Source organism: Pelophylax lessonae, assembly GCF_965119305.1.
Source record: "Pelophylax lessonae genome assembly, chromosome: 3".
NCBI classification, from domain to species: domain Eukaryota; kingdom Metazoa; phylum Chordata; class Amphibia; order Anura; family Ranidae; genus Pelophylax; species Pelophylax lessonae.
In genome coordinates, this window is record NC_138770.1 from 376116814 (window position 1) to 376133131 (window position 16318).

General features: G+C 49.5%; 1 protein-coding gene across 1 annotated transcript in view; it reads left to right on the forward strand.

The window, feature by feature from the left end:
• Positions 1–2740: 2740 nt before the first annotated feature.
• MANEA (mannosidase endo-alpha) overlaps positions 2741–16318 on the forward strand; it is a 79069-nt gene continuing 65491 nt past the window's right edge. Inside the window, exon 1 of the mRNA XM_082248827.1 lies at positions 2741–2855. The gene's annotated coding sequence lies outside the window, so the exon portion shown is untranslated. The remainder of the gene's footprint in view (positions 2856–16318) is intronic.

The following is a 16318-nucleotide window of genomic DNA, read 5'->3' on the forward strand; positions in this document are numbered from 1 at the left end:
CAATACTTTTGGTAATATAGTGTAGGACGAAAGAGATGGTACTGTGAAAGGTCCAATCACACAGCATAAGGACAGATCCAGAGAATTCAACCAGAGGATGTGAGGGTGTTGGGTCACATTCCCATGTGATGAACAGACATAGGGAATTCTACATGGACAGCAGCCTTGTGCGGTGTTTATATATGACTATCGTTAACACTTAAAGAGGAAGTAAAGTCCAAAAAAAAATCCGAGAAAAAAAAAGCCCTGTAAAGAGAAAGGCATAATGAGCTAGTATGCAACGCATACTAGCTCATTATGTAGTACTTACCTTAAAACGAAGCCCCCACCGTGCCGCCACCTCAGCGACAGGACGGCGACATGTCCTGCCGTCCCGCTTCCGGGTTCGCGCCCTCCGGCCATCTGATTGGCCGGAGGCGCGATTACATCACTCCCGCGCATGCACGCGGGAACCGCCGTTCACGGCACTGAGCTCTGAAGGAACGGCACGGGTGGCCGTTCCCTCAGAGCGCCTGCACCGATGACGTCATCGGCAGTTTGCGCTGTAAATATCTCCTAAACGGTGCAAGTTTGGGAGATATTTATAGCACCTATAGGTAAGCCTTAATATAGGCTTACCTATAGGTAAAAGTTATACAAGAGGGTTTACAACCTCTTTAACATACAGTTTACAAAACAGACAAGTTTTCCTCTCATTCACCAAAGACCAGACCCTGATCTTTTCTTTGTATAGCGACTAGGATAAGGTGACCAGATTTTTAAAATGAAATCCGGGGACATTTTTTATTTGCAAATGGCACAGGACTACTTAATACACAGAGCACTGGGCACAAGACTACATAATACACAGAGCGCTGGGTACAGGATTACATAATACACAGAGCACTGTGCAAAGGACTACATAATACACAGAGCACTAGGCATAAGACTACATAATACACAGAGCGCTGGGATCAAGACGGACAAATACACAGAGCGCTGGGCACAGGAGTACATAATACACATGGCGCTAGGCACAGGACTACAGAATACACAGAGCGCTGGGTACAGGACTGCATAATACACAGAGCACTGGGCATAGGACTACATAATACACAGAGCGCTGGGCACAGGACTACATAATACACAGAGCGCTGGGTACAGGACTGCATAATACACAGAGCACTGGGCACAGGACTACATAATACACAGAGCGCTGGGTACAGGACTACATAATACACAGAGCGCTGGGCATAGGACTACATAATGAACAGAGCGCTGGGCACAAGACTGCATAATACACAGAGCGATGGACACAATACTACATAATACACAGAGTGCTGGGCATAGGACTACATAATACAGAGAGCGCTGGGCATAGGACTACATAATACACAGAGCGCTGGGCATAGGACTGCATAACACACAGAGCGCTGGGCACAGGACTGCATAATACACAGAGAGCTGGGCACAGGACTACATAATACACAGAGCGCTGGGCATAGGATTACATAATACACAGAGCGCTGGGATCAAGACTGAATAATACACAGAGTGCTGGGCACAGGACTACATAATACACAGAGCGCTGGGCACAAGACTACATAATACACAGAGCGCTGGGCACAGGACTACATAATACACAGAGCACTGGGTACAGGACTGCATAATACACAGAGCGCTGGGCACAAGCCTGCATAATATGCAGAGCGCTGGGCACTGTACTACATAATACACAGAGCGCTGGGCACAGGGCTGCATAATACACAGAGCGCTGAGCATAGGACTGCATAACACACAGAGCTCTGGGCCCAAGACTGCATAATACACAGAGCGCTGGGTACAGGGCTTCATAATACACAGAGCGCTGGGCACAGGGCTGCATAATACACAAAGCGCTGGGCACAGGACTGCATAATACACAGAGCGCTGGGCCCAAGACTGCATAACACACAGAGCGCTGGGTACAGGGCTTCATAATACACAGAGCGCTGGGCATAGGACTGCACAATACACAGAGCGCTGGGCACAGGGCTGCATAATACACAGAGCGTTGGGCATTGGACTACATAATACACAGAGCCCTGGGCATAAGACTGCATAACACACAGAGCGCTGGGCACAGGACTGCATAATACACAGAGCACTGGGGACAAAGACTACATAATATACAGAGATGTCGGCATTCCAGCCACCAGGCTGTCTCTCAGCCAGCATGGGATGTCCCATCTATGGTATTCTGGCCCTGAATCCGGAGACAAAACCGGGGAATGCTTGGTCCGGGGACTGTCCCCAGAAACCAGGGACATCTGGTCACCCTATACTAGGAGCCAGGGTTGACACCTCATCCCTTTAAAACCCAACACCTAATAATTACACAGGTTCTGGGGCTAATTTATTGCACATAAAGCATAAGTGAATTGAATTACCACCTTAATCAGTCACAGAACCTGTGTAATTCATAGGTGTTCAGTTTTAAAGGGATGAGGTGCCAACCCTACTAGGAGCCCATATTTAGCAAGACAGCCCTGCTATGTTCATAGGTGTACAATGGAAGAAGATACACATAAAGAAGATGAGCTGACATGGCTGCATCAAACCGAAATCTACATAACAAGGAAACCAAAAAACCACCAATTAAAAAGAAACACGTGGCTGTGACAGGCTCTGCTTGTTCTGTGCACCTGTCTAAGCTAGCCTTGCTGTGATAGCAGAATGTTATGGTAGCCCCTCCCCTCCCTGTGTGTGAGCGCTCCTCCTCCCCCTCCCATCCAGGAAGTGTGCAGTGTATTGTGCGTGCTCAGCTGTCTTCACAGATATCCCAGCGCCCGGACGAAGCCTGCACTTCTCCTGACACCTCCTGTGCTCAGCTCCAGGTATTTACTGATAGAGGGCCGCCTATACATCCCAGGGATATGTACAGGCTGTCCTAGGATGTGTCAGCCAGTACTGGACCCCCATCACATGACTGGGGACACATACAGCAGGATGTTTACTTTGTGAGCTCATTGTCCTGTAGTATCACATCCACATCCCCTGATATCCAGTATATGGAATCAGATGGCTCTGTCCCTCCATTCTTCCTCTATATGAATACATTTACCTGCCATAGTTATTTAGACTTTGTATCCCTTCCTATACATTGCATTAGATGGCCCCCTATATAGTTTGCATGGTTGGGGTGCTGTACACATGGTTTGTACGGTAGTGGCTTCTATACACATGTATATTGGGGCACACATGTATATTGGGGCAATGTGTGTGTTCCTGTAATGCAGCGTGTGGCACGTTGCGGTGCGTTCATTGTGAACGTGACATCTCAAGGCAGCGCACAGTCCACATACTGTATACCATACATTATTAAAAAGGGTCATGTGGGGTTTTCCCATCTGTTGTGTGTTGATAGTCCATTCATAATGAATAGGCTGATTTATCGCATAGCATGTTCATTTGTATAGTAAAACGTATACTTTACGGGCCCCTTTCACAACGGTTAGAATTCAGCTTTTAGCTACGGAAAGAGGAACTTTTTTACCGCAACTAAATGCAGACAACGCATCCCTATGGCTCCATTCATACTCTGCGTTTAGCAACGTTTTCATAACATACGGTTTTGTGCATTTAAGAAAAATAAAGTTGACAGCTTCTAGGAGCGATGTACCGCAGCTATCTGTATATAAACACAGTTAATCGCAGTACAAAGAGAAAAAAATGGTTAGGGTCCTTTCACACGGTCCGCTGTATGGTGCGGACTGTTCTCTGCTCAGCGGGGATCAATCCGCCGATTCCTGCTGAGCAGGTGGATGACAGCTCTATCTCTGCACTATGTGCGGAGAGGGAAAGGTCAGAGCCCTGCTGCTCTCTATGGGGGAATCGGATGGGAACGGACCGTCTGTCCCTTCTGATCCGATCCCCTGGACGGATGGAAAATAGGGTTTCCATCCGTCCAGATTTCACAGACAGGATCAGATGCGGATGTCAGCGGACATGTCTCAGCTGACATCTGCTGCCCCATAGGGATGCATGGAGGATCTGATCAGATCCGCCTAAAAAACTTGACAGGCGGATCTAATCGGATCGTTTGTGTGAAAGGAGCCTAAAACAGTTGCTATACAAAAGGCAAGAATTTACTACTGCAGATAAACGTAGTCGCATGTAATCGCACAAAATCGCAGTGTACAAATGTGAATAATCTTTGTGCCAGGAGTGTTGGAATTTCAAAATAACAAAACATGTTTTTACTAGTGGCGCAACACTCACGCAGTGGATCGCTAAAGTGTGACTCGGCCTTTATTAATTTGTACTTTACTCCAGACCTTCCATGCCAAACAGAAGGTCCACTTTTTTTTATTTTTTTATGCTATCCTTCTATCTTCTAAACACAAATGGTTTAAAAAGCTGTTTGTAAACAGATCGCTCAAAAAAAAAAAAAAAAAAAGAGCTCGGTCCTGGCATGTTACACTTTGGGCACATGATGGGTGATCGTCACCTTCCTCACTGCATCCGGGGATAGCTGGGCAGTCCAATGAACTCTTATTGTGAGCTGGAATGCATTCCTGTAACAGGGATTTGGAGCGCTCAGCTCTGCAGGTGGCATTGTAATGTCACCTGTGCCTCCCAGAAGCATTGGCCAAAGTTCTTCCCTTTTTATTTACAGATGGCTTATAACATTCTTCCCAAACAGCATAACACAGGTATACTGCAACAGGTGGGGTGAGCCTTAGCATCCAGCTGTCCCACAGATGCATCCACAGCAGTCGTTGGTTGTATTATGAGAAAGAGCTCTCAGCACACTGACTGAAGAGTCAATGACAGCTCTCAGTCAAGACTTATGATTAGCAAGCATAGCAGGAGTTATCAGTTATGTGATCACTGTGAGAGCCAATCACAATGGTCATGTGATCAGAAAGCCACACTGCCTCCCTCCAATTAAAGCACATGTGAAGGGGTAAAACCCATTTGTGTTGAGGGGTAGGGGGTTTGCAAAAAAAAAAAAAGGTGGATCTTCGGTTGGGCATGGAAGGTCCACTTTAACTGCTTGCCGACCGCCGCAAGTAGATTTACTGCGGCGGTCAGCCCCTGCCAGGCAGAGTGACGTTAATTAACGTCACTAGCCTGGGAGGGTCTGGGGAGCGAGCGCGCGCCCGCGGAGGCGCGCTCCCGCGCGGTCACGCACCCCCCCCCCGCGCGTGTGACCAGCGGACCCGATGTCCGCCGGCCACTCGGCGATCGTCGGGGAAGAGGGAGAATGTCAGGCAGCTTGTGTAAACAAGCTGCCTGTCATTCTCATCGCTGTAAAGACACTGATTACTCGGATCTAGTATGTAGATCCGTTGATCAGTGTCCTTACAGCTAGAGCCACAGCCAATCACAGTAAGAATCACGCCCCTAGGGACACACACAGCCCCTCCCTCCCAAATAAAGTTAACCCCTTCACTGCCAGTGTATTTTTACAGTAACAGTGCATATGTATAGCACTGATTACTGTAGAAATGTCACTGGTAACCCCAAAAGTGTCAAAAATGTCAGTCAAGGGTCCGATCTGTCCGCCGCAATGTCGCAGTACCGCAAAAAAAATCGCAGATCGCCGCCATTACGCGTTAAAAAAAAAAACAACAAAAATGACAAAAATCTTTCCCTTTGTTAGTAAACGCGATAACTTTTGCGCAAACCAATCAAAATACGCTTTTTGCGATTTTTTTTTTTTTTTTTACCAAACATAGGTAGCATAATACAAATTGGCCAAAAATGTTAAAAAATTTTGATTTTTACATTTTTTTTTGGGGGAATTTCATATAAAAAAATGTGAAAAATATTGCTATTTTTGCAAAATTGTCGCTCTTTTTTTGTTTATAGCGCGTGATCAAAAAATCGCACAGGTGATCAAATACCACCAAAAGAAAGCTCTGTTTGTGGGAAAAAAAGGACGTCAAATTCGTTTAGTTACAGCGTCGCACGACCGCGCAATTGTCCGTTAAAGTCACGCAGTGCCGAATCGCAAAATACCCCCTGGTCTTTTAGCAGGAAAATCCTCCGGGGCTTAAGTGGTTAAAGTTGTCCCTGTTTCCTATTCCAGAGGGTTAGGAGTTATGGGAATTCTTATAAGACTCTTATATCTCTTGCATCCATAGATGCTACACCTAGCAAGCAGCCCTAGTCTACTTGGTCTGGCTGAAGTGAACTCTGATCAGGTACAGCGTGTACATCTTTCAGCCAACGTCAAGCTTAGAGTGCCTCCTCAGGTACACAGGTGCCAAAGGGCTGCCTGCATCTCAAGAACGGATATGATAAGAATTGATATGTTACACAGGGGTAACAGTAGTTAAAGAAAATGTAGCTAATGTTAGTAGTCTGTCACAGTTCCACAATTCTCATATTTAAAAGCAGTCAATAGTGAGCGAAACATGGAGATGACCATAGCTTTCTTCAGTTTTGAAGTTTCTGGTTATTTCTGGCCTCACAACACAGATGCAATAGAGGAAAGTAAGGACTCTGATCTTACTATTTCTACTGCACTGAATGCTTGTATGTAGGGGATTACATGAGGCTAGTCCTATAGACCAAGGTGCTATGTCAAATACATTCAAAGCTGAACTAAAGTCTGCTTTAAAATTAACAATGCAGTAAAGTGCTAAGGTTAGATGATTTTAAAAAATCAAATCTTAGCCATATCCCTTGTTCACCTAGTTCCTTGCTGGGATCTCTGGTCCTGGCATAAAAGTATTTTTTTTTAATGTAGATTTTTCTTAGTTAGCCTTTTTTTCTCCAGAACTTTTTTCCTGTGAGATCTTCAAGCAATTATGCCAGGCTGGGCCACAGACTGGACCCCCATATCCAGTGGTCACCCCAGTCTGGACTGCGAGCGCGTGCAGGCCTTTGCTCCATGCTGGGTCGGCCGCGACATAGTCCCACTGGACAGGGACTGGTCCCTCGAGTTAAGCGTCTCGCCAGGACGCACGCGACAGGGTTGAGGCTGATGTTGCAGCGTTCCTATTTGGCCGACAGCCCCCCCTACTCCGGTGGCGTGGGGTCCTGACAAGAGATGGCGTCTACCTGTGTTCCCGGTATGGTGAGTAAATGTACCCCCCTCTTCCCTGGCGGATTTTGGGGGTGGACGTGGGCCCTCTCCCTGGGTTGGTCGGACCCTCATACTCCTGGGTTTCCCTCTGTCCTATTGTGACCCCCCCCCCCTCCTCTCCACCCCCCCTCGTGGGGGACTGTTTGGGCCTAGTGTGCAAGCCGCATGGGGGGCAAGTGGAGTGCACTCTCCGCGGTGCTCAATGATCGTGCTGGGGTTCTTCTGAAATGGATGGGCGTTTGGGGGGTCCCGATTACCGCGTGGGCCTCCATTTTGTTGTAGCCTCTGTCTGCTTCTATGGAGGCAGCCATCTTGGAACACCCGTTTTCGGCCATTTTGCTTAAGATCTTTTGCTGTGAAGGCCGGTGGGATTGCCTGAAGGACAGTAAGTCTTGAGGGTGGTCTCTCCCTCTCTGTGGGGGTCTGTTAGCGCGTGCCTGACCTCCAGGGGGCGCTGTGGGGCCTTTTTTTTTTTTTTTTTTTTTTATGTAATTTTTTCATTTATTTATTTTATTTATTTATTTATTTATTTCTGGCAGGTTCCTCAGGTTCAGTATGGACCCTGCAGGCCATTTTTTTCCCCACCTGACCCCCTCACGTTGATGCCTTTTCGGCAGTTTGGGATGCATTTGGGCCCAGGGGGGTGGTGGAAGGTGTGCTAAAACGTTTCTCCACCCACCCCTGCCTCTGATGTCTTGGAGTCTGAGTCTGGCTCAGCCACCGCAGATGGGGGGGGGGCCTCCCTGCCGGGTCTGTTACTTCGCGCCCCCCTGTCTCCTCGGATGATGAGGATGACATTTCCACCTCCCCTGCCGCGACAGGTGCTGGTGGACCCACTGGCTGTTTTCGGTGCGTGGCACCCTGCGATTTGGGGGTCGCAGCGGGAACTGCGCCTAGGGCGCAGGTGGCATCTGGCACTCGCATGCCACCCAGAGCTGCTCATTTTGCTGGCTGCTCATGTAGGAGGGGACCGTCTGAGACGTTCCCCTGGGGTGTCTTGTGGCCGTTAGCCGTTGCCCTTTTGGGGGAGTCTCTGGTACAGACTACCATTGTTCCGGTGGAGGAATCCCCGTCCTTTAAGGACTTGGGGGGGGGGGGGGGATAGGATGGCGCAGGCTGTACTGGGAACAGTGTTCATGTTTGCCTTTGCCACGCAGACTGAGCCTGATGGGTGGAGTCCCAACACCGCGACTTGGTGTGGGGCATGTCCCTCTTGCCCTGGGGGAGCTGTTGGACCAGCTAGCACAAGGGCTGCATTTTGTTTGCGATGACGCACTGGTCGAGGCTCCCTTGTATAGTCACTTTGTCGTTTTCGGCGGTGGTTGACCGGATTCTACTTGACCGGAGTGTTGGTCTGCGGATCACACTTCTAAGAAGGTCTTAATGGATCTCCCTTTTCAAGGGGACCGCCGGTTTGGCGCTGCCCTGGATGACATTATAAGAGCCTCACGGGGGAAGAGTGTTTTCTTCCACAAGCTGTCAAGGGTGAGGGCCTTCGTCGCAGTCGGGGTTCCTCCCTTTCGGCTCACAGTTTCTTCGTCCCTCGGGGACAGTCGATGTGGCGAAGTCCTTCCAAACTTCCGCGTGGGTTCCAGGCGACCCTGGTCTGGCATACATAGGTTTTTTTTCTTTCCAGACCTGCGGACAAGGCCTACTCGGCCTGAAGGTGCTTCCTCTCCCATTAGGGGGGTCGAGGACCTGGGGCTGGCCCGAATCCCAGGCTGACTGGGTTCAGGAGGTCATGCGATCCAGTTGCAAGATCGAGTTTCGATCCGTTTATTTCTGGTTCAACAAGCTGGACCTATTGGTCCTTTGATGGTTCAGTGCAGATCACAAATTCAAGTTGATATGGTTCGCACGGTGGTGGCTTCTCTACATCAGGGGGCTTCCTGGCCTCCATAGACATCAAGCTGCCTACCTTTACGTTTTTCGTATGTTCTGGACAGCTACGGGTTCTCAGTTTTTTTTTGCCGTGGGGAAGGATCTCTTGGTTTGTGGCGTTACACTTTGTTCTTCCTTATGCTGCTAGGGTCTTCAAGACGGTGTTGGCTCCAGTCCTGGCGCTGTTGCGGCAGCGGGGCATATCGGCCCTGGTTTCCTGGCCGCTCTGCTTTTCCGTTTAGAGTCCCCTACTGTGCTGACAACGAAGTTGGTTGTCACTGTGAGAACTCTGGTAGTGTTCAGGTGGGTTCTGAACCTTCAGAAATCATCCCTGGTCCCTTCCATGAGACTGGACTTTCTGAGCCTGACTTGTGCTCATCCTTGGTCAGGGTGTTTCTTCCTCCGGGGTCAACACTCTTGGCTCTTTAGACTGCGGTCGACTGTTGCTGTTCCGCAAATGGTCCTCCCTTTTGGACCTGCATGCGAGTTCTGGGACCGATGGTGTTTTTCAAGAAGGTCCTTTTCACTTAATCCCTCTTGGGGATCCCCCAGGAGGCATTCATTCTCAAAGGCGACTGGAATCCAAACTCTCTGGACTTGCGGATTCGGCTGGGCCGGGTGCCCGGGGAGTCTTGCTCTGGAATCCTTCCTCCCCATCTACTGGACAATTGTCACCACAGATGCAAGCTTGTCTGGGTGGGAAAGAGTCCTCGGCAGGTTTTCTGCTTCGGGAGTATGGTCCCTGGAGGATCCAGGTTACCACTTAATGTCCTGGGGCTGAGAGCGATCCAGCTTTGCCTAGTTCACCAGATCGGGCACCTGCAGCTGTTCGGTGCACTTTCAATTGACTCTGCCGAGACCGTGGCTTGTCATTTACCATGGGGGCACCAAAAGTGTCCTTGCGGCCTTGGAAGTGATGTTTCTTCGTTGAGCAGAGCACCCTGTTCCAGCTCTATCCGCTGTTCCCTTTCCAGGGGGGAAACAACACAATTGGTAGGCGGTTTGCCTCAGTCGACAGGCCCTGGATGCAGGGCAATGGTCCCTTCCTCCAGAGTCGTTCCAGCAGTTGTGCCTTCGTTTGGGGGCACTCTGGATGTGGGCCTGTTGGCATCGCATCTACGGGATAGTGCAGAGGTCATGGCCGCTCCCGGGACCCTCTGGCGGGTGCAATGGTGGCCCCATGGGTTCTGTCATGGGCAAGAACATTCGCTTGGTTCAACATGTTCGATGCTAAGATGTTTAGCGTGGTCACCTGTGCAAGGTTGACGCCGCCATGGTCGTGCGAGAGTGCTCGCGGATGGGCCGAGGTCAGAGTCAGCTGCTGTTTGCATTTCCTCCTATCCAGTTGCTGCCAAGAATCCTTTGCAGGATCGAGGCGGCAGGGATTTTGGTCATTCTCGTGGCTCCGGACTGGCCTTGCAGAACTTGGTACACCGACCTGGTCAGGCTTGCCGCTGACTCTCCTTGGAGGCTTCCTCTCGGGAGGGTTTCTTCTCTCCGGAGCTGATCTCCCGTCCGGCTTTACGCTCGCTGGCTTGCCGGCCCGGCTTGGCTGTTTTAAGCCTGGTGTCAAAGGACGGGGGGTTGTCTGCTTCGGTGATTCCCACCCTGTGTAAAGCGTGGGCAGCGTCTTCTATGATGATGATTTTTTTCATCATATGAGAAAGTCGCGTATTGCGTGGTGTGAGTAGTCTTGGGCTCCCCCTCGCTCTTGCTCAGTGACCGGGTATTGGCTTCCTTCAACGGGGGGGTTGTTTAAAAGTTGGCCTTGAGTACGGTCAAGGGTCAGGTTTCGGCTTTGATCATTTTTATTCCACAGGTCGTTGGCCGCCAGTTCCCTGGTGCGTAACTTTTTCAAGGGGGTGCGACACTTGATTCTTCCGATGCGACCTCCGTCGCCAACTGGGGACCGTGGTTGGTGCAGTCGGTTCTTCCAGACCCTCCTTTGCGAGTATCGAGGGTATCCCTTGCTTACCTTATTGCAGAAGGTGGCCTTAGTTGCTGTCACTCTGCACGCGGGGTGTCTGCACTGGCGACATTGTCCTGTCATTCTCCCTATATGATAGTTCCCTCCGAAGGTGGTTTCTAGTGTTCACTTGCACGAGGCCATTGTGTTGCTATCTTGTGTCCTGAGCCCCCTCATCCTACGGAATGTGTGCTGCATACTCTGGATGGAGTTCGGGCACTCGAGGGGTACTTGGCGACTACTGAGTCTTCCCCTAGTCAGGTTCACGATCTGTGCTCACGGATGGCCCAAGGACAGGGCTGCCTGTGTCTGCAGCGACTATTTCCAGGTGAATCGGACAGTCGTGGTGCAGGCTTCTTGATTTATGGGTCAGGTCCCACCTTTCCCTGTTTCGGCGCTTTCTACTTGGGCGCCTAGTGCTTCCTGGGCTTTTTGCCATACAGGCATCTGTGCTTCAGGTTGCAAGACGACTACCTGGTCGTTTGTTCACACCTTTGCTACGTTTTATGAGGTGGATGTGCTGACATCAGCAGATGCCTCTTTTCGGCCACAAGGTTTTTTGCTGTCTGCTGTTTGGATGGCTTTTGTCCTTCCTTGAGGGTGTTTTACTGTTTGTTTTCAGGTGGGCCTCATCTTTTGTTCTGATGAGTCCTATGTTGCCTGGTTGGCTATGTTTGGCATTGGACTTGTTCTTTTCTGCTGTTCCCACCCCTCATTTTATGGTACTGCTTTGGGACGTCCCTACTGATGTGAATCAGAGAGAACTGCGTCCATCAATGAACGATAGAGAACTGGATTTTTGACTTACCGTAAAATCCTTAAGTTAATTGACGGACGCAGTACCTGCCCCTCTATTTTGAGTTGGGTTGGTGTTACTTTCTGACACTGCCTTGATACAAAACTGACATCCTATGCAGGAAGAGAGAGGGTGTACCCTCCGATACTGCCCATAGGCGTAGCCAGAACTTTTTCCTGCTTAGTGTCCTACTCCTGTAGGGGGCAGTATTACCCTACTGATATGAATCAGAGAGAACTGCATCCGTCAATGAACCTAAGAGAAAAGGATTTTACTGTTACTGTAAGTCAAAAATCCATTTTTTTTTTTCCGCCCAGTCACGTAAAAGCACAGCTGTTCGGGCGCCTTTTCATACCAGACTCCTACCAAAAGTGGCTGATAGGGCGGCGTTGGGCTAATGAATACTACAGGCTGCAGGAGTGAGTCCTAGACTGAGTGGGTCCTAGAATCCCCTCTGTGGAGCAAGGTGGGGAACCATCCGGAAGCAATTAAGCCTCTTGTGCAGGCTAGATTGGGGTCCACCTTTTACATTCAGAGCTGCCTCATGAGCCCGTACAAAGTACCTTGTGATTGCCTTAGGCAACTGGGCTCTCTTAGTAAGACTCCTACTCCTTTGTATTTTAAAGGCATTTCAGCCTATTTAAAATGTAGAGGTTCTAAATTTAGCTTTCTGATTCATGCGCAGCTCCTTGTACAAATTCAGCAATGCCGAGCTGGGGGTCTAGCCTGCGAGTTTAATGCCTCACAAAGTCGCATATGACCGGGTCTCGGCCTGCGTCGCAGCGTTCCTCCTGGCCGACAGCCCCCCATTTCTATGGCGAGAAGGTTTTGTCTGGAGTGGTGCCAGCCTGGTATGGTGAGTAGCTGTCCCCCCTTCTCCCCCGCGTGGGGTTTGGGGTGGAACGCGGGCCCCTCCATGGGACGGTAAGATCCTCGGATTCCCCTTAGGCCCCCCTGTACTCTGGTGGTCCCTGTGGGTCATCTAGCCCCCCATCCAGCCCCCTTCATCTGGGGTAGTATGGTGGTCTGGGCTGTTGCTCGGGCATGTTGCGGGGGGGGGGGTGGTCTGGCATATGAATCAGGGGCAGCCATTAAAAAAGGGGGGCTTCTGGGTAGTGATTAAAGAGGTTGTACACCAAGAAAATTTTTTTTTCTCTTCTTTACATCCTGAAAGAGAAACCCATAATGAGCTAGTATGCATCGCATACTAGCTCATTATGAAATACTTACCTTAGAACGAGCCCCCACCGTGCCGTCCGCTTACCTGTGTGACGGGCGACATGTATAGTCGCCCGTCTTCCGGGATCGCGGCATCTGGCCATCTGATTGGCCGGAGCCGCGGTGACGTCACTCCCGCGCGCGGGAGCCGACGGTCACGGCACGGGGCTCTGAAGGAACGGCACGATCTGCCGTTCCTTCAGAGCGCATGCGCCAGTGACGTCACTGGCTGCATTAAAGGTAAATATCTCCTAAACGGTGCATGTTTAGGAGATATTTACAGTACCTATAGGTAAGCCTTATCATAGGCTTACCTATAGGTACAACTTCCTGAGGAGGGTTTACTTCCTCTTTAAGGCTGTTGGAGCCCCTCCTTGTCCCCTCGTGCAGATTCCTGTGTCTCTTCATTTCCTGGACGCCACATGTGGAATGCAGTTTATTCTGGTGCTGCCGGTACCTTTTGTGGTGGTGAGTCTGGTGGGGTCCTCCCTCTGCTGCAGGATCGAGGGGTGCTCTGTTGCTGGCAACCAAGTGGTGTTGCTAGTATGGTGGGGGTGTCCCTTAGCAGTGTTTGGCACTTTTGGGGGTCCCCTTATTTACTCATGAAGGCTTTGGAGCACTTTTTCCCAGCTGACCCTGTCGGAGGCTGCGGGGCCCTCTGGGTCCCAACCATCCATTGATGCACTAACGGAGGTCCTGGAGTCCTTTGTGTCCTGGGTTAAGATGGTTTTTGGGTGGCGGGCTAGCAAAAAGTGCCCCCTGCTTTCCCCTGCCACACCTCTCTCCTCAGATTCTAAATCTGATTTGGTCGCCGCGGACGTGGCCCACCATACGGAGTCTGCAGCCATGCGCCGAGACTTTTAGGATAGTGAGGATGGTTCCTCCGCTCCTGTAGCTGTGCACAAAAAGGTGCTGGTGGACAGACTGTTTGTGTCTGGCGTGAAACTTTAAAAATGGAGGACGCAGCTGCGGCGGAGGCACCGGTCCCCTTTGGCACTCGCAAGCCATATAGAGCGGCAAAGGTGTTCCCTTTTCTCTCCTTTTTTGACAGATTTGTTGCAAAATAGTGGGAACGTCCACTTTGTGGTTCCTCAACGCTTTGTGATGAAGTACCGCTTTGAAGAGTCCCTCCTTAAATAGTGGACTGTTCTAAATTAAATAAATAAGGCGACCATGAATATGTTCACTGTGGCGGGTTCAGCACTTAGGCCGGTCTTCACCATTGCCCTGGTGTCGCAGACTCTGGGTAAAACTTTTTATGCCGTGACCTGGAACTGCTCCCTTCTGCCTTTGCTGTGCTGGTGGACTAGTTAGTGTAGTGGCTGCAGTTTATTTGTGATCCCTCTTTGGATGTGCCCCCCCCAAGGGCCAGGTGTCCACCTTAGCGGTCTTCTTTCAACTACTCCTGGCAACGCACTCCCTGGTGCGTACCTTTTATTCGGGGGGGTTCGACATTTGACTCCACCGGTGCGGTCTCCTCTATTACCTTGGGATCTGAACTTGGTGCTTTCAGTTCTTCACCCCGCCTGTCATTCCTTCCTAAAGTGGTCTCTAATTTTCCTTGAATGAAGACATTGTGTTGCCTTCACTGTGTCCCTGGCCAAAAAACATCCTGAGGAAATTGTGTTGCATGCCCTGGATGTTGTTCGGGCGATTCGAGTAGACCTGGCAGCTACGGAGTCTTTTCGGAAGTAAGATTCGCTGTTTATTTGTGATTAGGGATAGGCCTCGGAAAGGACGGTCCGTTTTGTCTGATTCATCTGGAAATGGTCGCAGAAGGATGGTGACTTGGGCTTATTTGCTCAAGGGTCAGGTTCCTCCTGTCCCTGTAAAGGCACACTCTACTCGGGCGCTCAGTGCTACCTGGGCCTTCCGTTATCCAGCGTCAGTGATGCAGGTTTGCAAGGCGGCCGTTTGGTCGTCGGTGCACACTTTCACAAAGTTCTATAAAGTGGATGTGTTGGCATCTGCGGATGCTTCTTTTGGTCCCAAGGTTTTGCAGGCTGTTATTTAGAGGGTCTATTCCCTCTTTGTGGAAGTGATGTTTCAGGTGGGCTCCAGTTGTTTTTTTGTTGAGCTCCTGTTAAGGTTGGCTACGGTTTAGTTTTGGGAATTTTTTGCTGTTCCCACCCTTCCTGTTTGACACTGCTTTGGGTTGTCCCACTGGTCAAGAGTCTAAGGAGCTTGTGTCCATCAATGAATGAAGGAGAAAATGGGATTTTTTGACTTACCGTAAAATCCATTTCTCTGATGTTCATTGACGGACACAGCACCTACCCCTCTATGGAGTTGTAACTTCTGACACTGCTTGTAACAAAACTGATTACCTATAGCCAAGAGGGGGAGTATACCTCCTGGCAATGCCCATATGTGTAGGTGTCTCTTTTTTTTTTTTTCCAGCCTAGAGTCCTACTCCTGTAGGGGGCAGTATAGCACACTGGTCAAGAATCTAAGGAGCTGTGTATGTCAAAGAACATCTGAGAAATTAATTTTGCGGTAAGTCAAAAATCCCATTTTTCACCACATTGCCATGGGGAAAATTCTCTTAGCAAAGTGAACAGTCTTTTGCCTTCTGTAAATCATCCCTTATATACTCCAAGGCCTTCTGAGATGCTGTGTAGAATCTGAATACAGTGTTTATTATTATTATTTAGGACTCCGAAGAATCTAACACGTCTGCTGGGTGTACAATGGCTAGCATTAGAAACTCCGTAATTGAATAAATTTGCTGCCTGGAATTGCTTTTTAATAATTAACTGTATAGATCAGTTTGCTTGTACTTTGGTTCCCTATTTCTGTTTGACAGCTGGGCACCAGACACACAATAAAACCAACAGGCAATAGTCTAAATGCTGATCATGCCGAACCTGAACTTACATATTTAAACATGTGCTAAGTACCTGTTTTTATTTGTTAGAAATTGGATTCTCTGATTCATTTGTGTATCAGTTGTCTAAGAAATGGAGTAATGTGTAAGTGAATAGAACAGGGGTCTCCAAACTTTCTAAACAAAGGGCCAGTTTACTGTCCTTAAGCATTTAGGGGGGCCAGACTGTGCCCAGTGGGAGTAAACAATGCCCCATAGGTGGTGTCAGTGGCAGAAACATGCCTCAAGGGCTGGATAAAGGCAAGCAAAGGGTCACATCTGGCCCCTGGGCTGAAGTTTGGAGACCACTGGTTTAGAATATGGCAACCCTGTCACCACCATCTGCTTTCAAACCATAGTTACATAGTTAGTGAGGTTGAAAAAAGACAACAGTCCATCCAGTTCAACCTATGATGTGTGTGTGTGTGTGTGTGTGTGTGTGTTTGTTTGCTGTTAACCGTACATTGTATACCCCTGTATGTTGTGGTCTCTAAGGTGCCCATCTAATAGTTTTTTGAAACTATCAATGCTCCC